The sequence below is a fragment of the Elephantulus edwardii genome, unplaced genomic scaffold (genome assembly GCF_000299155.1).
Source record: "Elephantulus edwardii isolate Elephantulus edwardi_28Jun2011 unplaced genomic scaffold, EleEdw1.0 scaffold00041, whole genome shotgun sequence".
NCBI lineage: Eukaryota > Metazoa > Chordata > Mammalia > Macroscelidea > Macroscelididae > Elephantulus > Elephantulus edwardii.
The window spans coordinates 11,310,385-11,314,003 of record NW_006399791.1 but is presented as its reverse complement, the minus strand read 5'-3'; the positions used below and the strand labels follow the sequence as shown (position 1 = coordinate 11,314,003).

The 3,619-nt window shown below is 36.8% G+C and overlaps 1 pseudogene; it reads left to right on the top strand.

Moving 5' to 3' along the window:
• The first annotated feature begins 2,584 nt into the window (after positions 1 to 2,584).
• LOC102853699 lies at positions 2,585 to 3,274 on the top strand (annotated as a pseudogene).
• Positions 3,275 to 3,619: the final 345 nt, after the last annotated feature.

Sequence of the window (3,619 nt, the reverse complement as noted above, 5' to 3'; positions counted from 1 at the left end):
AAGGAATTGAAAACAACCTAAGTGCCCGTCAACAAACGAATGGATACAGAAGCTGTGGTATATCCACACAATGGAATACTACACTGCATTGAAAACCAAGGAACTCATGCAATATTATTCAAAATGGGTGAATGTAGAGGACATTATGCTGAGTGAAGTATCTCAGTCAAAAAAGGACAAATACTATATGGTGCCACTGTTGTAAAACAGAACTGACTTCGGAGTTGGGGAGAGACTGAGAAAGATGGGTTCAATAACGTATACTGCATTGAAACAGACGAGGGAGAAAACTGTTTAAAAGGGATATGTGATTAGGTATTTTTGTCATGACAGGAGTCTGGAGGGAAGGCTACATGGTGGAGTGGAGCTGGGGGAGGGTTTGTAAAACAATAAAAGAATTTTTCTTTTACTTTTCCAAGAGGGTAGTATACTAGGTGGGAGGGTTTGGAGGGAAGAAAAGTGCAACAATGAATGAATGGAAATCCAGTCTCTGTAAATTTTTACTGAAATTAATAATGAATTTAAATTAAAAACAACAACAAAAATCATCTTGAGGACTTAATTATTGCCTGAGTAAAGCTATGATATTTTCAATCCCTTCATATGCAAATGGAAACTGAGCAGTAATAAAGAAGACCAAAGTAAGTTTGACATTTTTTAATTATGGTGTTAGTAGAAAATATTATATTGCTAGAATAACAATGAAAACTGTCATTGAAGAACTCCAGACAGAATTTTTTAGACACAAAAATGATAACATACTGTCTCATGTATTTTAACATGTCATCAAGTACAATCAGATCTTGGAGAAAGTACCGTTGTTTTTATGTACCATCAAGTCGGAATTTACCAGGAGCTGACTCTTCAGTGGGTCTTCAGAAGCCCTAAATCACATGGGAGAGAATTGTCCTTCTTTCTTCCACAAAGCAGCTGATGAATGTAAACTGGATGTCCTTGGCTTGGCAGCGTAAGAGGGACATCTTCAATAAGATAGATTGGTATGGGTCTGGAATAGGATTGATAGGTTGTTGTTAAGTGCCGTCGAGTCGCAGGTGACTCATAGCGACCCTATGAAGGAGAATCCTCGACTCTTGGGTGCCTTTCATCCTCTCTCCAGGTTCATAGGGTTTCCGGAGGCAAGCTATTATGGAAGTGGATGCCACGCCTCCTTCCAGGATTGATATAGGCTCTGGAATAATGACCTCAAACTACTGTGCAAGGTAAGGTCTGTTGTAAATTTAATATGTAATAAGTTGGGTTAGTGTTTCATTACATTCTGTATAAGGTCTGAAATGTTATGAAGATGGACATCAACCAACCATGTAACTCACTCTCTTGTGTAGGATTTGCTCTGCTTTAGAGTTATCCCTGACTCCATTAATGAATATCCTAGAACTTGAATTTATCTTTATGTTGTTGCTTTTAGTATTGTTACATGCTATCAAGTCAACCCTGAGTCATTGTCAGGTTACTCTCTGACCGATTGAAACTTTGTTCTATTGTATGCCATTGTACCAGTTTCTGCCATGCAATCCATTATTGCACTCAATTGTCATTTCATCTCACTGAGGGTCTTCATCTCTTTTGCTGACCCTCTACTATTTCAAGTGTGATGTAATAGTCTTGCTTCCATTTTTTTTCCAAGGCCTGGTTTCTCCGGAAAATACTTCCAAAGTTTGTGAGATGAAATGTCATCAACTTTCCTCTAAGGAGCAAGCTAGTTTCACTTCCTCCAAGGCAAGTGTCTTCATTCTTTTGGCAGTGTATGTTATATTCTTCTCCAGTATCACAATTCAAAGGCACCGATTCTTCTTTGATATTCATTATTTATTGTCTAACTTTCACATACATATGAAGAAATTAAAGATACTATGACTTGGGTCAAGCAAACTGTAGTTTCAAATTGACATTTTATTATTTATTTTTAATTTTCATAAAAACTTACATATATTTTAGATTTCCATTCATTCATTGTTGCACTTTTCTCCCTGACCACCCCTCCCCTCTAGTTCGTTCTTCTCTTTGAAAAGTGAAAGAAAAATTCTCTCAATGTTATACAATTGCTCCCTCCAAGTCCACTGCACTATGCAGCCTTCATTCTGGACTCCTGTCATGACAATAATACCTAATCATATATACCTTTTAAACAGTTCTGTCATTTATTTCAATGCAGTATACATAATTTATCCCATCTTTCTCAGTCTCTCCCCAACCCCAATGTCAGACCTATTTTGCAACAGTGGCACAATGCAGTATTTGTCCTTTTGTGACTGAGATATTTCACTCAGCACAATGTCCTCCAGGGTTACCCATTTTGAATAACATTGCATGGTTTCCTTGTTTTTCAATGCATCATAGTATTCCATTGTGTGAATATGCCAGAGCTTCTCTATCCATTTGTTTGTTGATGAGCACTAGTGTTGTTTCCAATTCTTTGCTATTGTGAACAAAGCCACAATAAACATGGTTGTGCATATATCTGCTTGGGTGGCGGTTATGGTTTCTTGGGGGTTCAAGTTGACATTCTTGGTCATTACTACTTTCAAGAAATTATTCACACTGTACTTTGGCTTTCCAAGTAAAGATGGTAGAATTTGGGTATATATTTTCACTGACAACATTTAGCCCATCTGGTAAACTTGTACAAATTGAATGTGCTTTGGCTATTGGAGCTGGAGGAGCCACCTCTGTGGAAATTAAAGCTTCAACAGGTGTGGTGTTACTAACAAAAAAGAAATAGAATCTTATTCTGTATGATGAGTGAAAGGTACACAAAGTGGAATCAATCACCAAGCATAAAGGTTTGGTGTACAGTGCCAGGGGTTCATATTCTTATACTTGTACACTGTGCTTGGAAGCTAGCTCAGCAGTACTATCTTGTTTACCGACATCCCATTCCCACTGCTAGTTAAGAGAACAGCTTCTGTGATGCAATAATATACCTAATCTGGTAGTGTATACCCATTTAGAATTTCTTTACTTATTTGTGGTTGAAATGAAGAATAATGACCATCTTTATTTCGATCAGATCAATCTGGAACTTATTTTGCCTGGAAAGCTGCAGCCATGGGAAAGAACTATGTGAAAGGGAAAACTTGTCTGAAGAAAATACATAATGAAGATCTTGAAGCATCAGCTGTCGTAACTAAAGGAAAGCTTTGAAGGGCAAATGACAGAAGACAACATAGAAGTTAGAATCTGCAATGAGACTGGGTTTAGAAGACTTACTCCAACTGAAGTTAAAGATCATTTGGCCCTCATAACATTATATTGAAGTGACAAAATAATCTGGAATTTCAGATCTACTTCAATATAAATACATTTAAAAAAAGAAGAAATTGTTGAGATCACCTCTGTGGAGTGCAATACTTTCTTGATTCCTTGACTACAGTTACATGTATATTTGATTATAGATCAAAGTAAAATGGAATTTTTAATAACTTCAATCTTTTATCTATGTACAGTGTTGCCTATTATTCCAGTGGTGAAGATTTTCATGCCTTGATGCTGAGATATAACCCATATTGAAGGTTGTAGGCTTTGATCTTCATCAGTAAGTGCTTCAAGTCTCTACTTTCTATCAGCAAGATGGTGTCAATTGAATAATATAGGTTGTTTA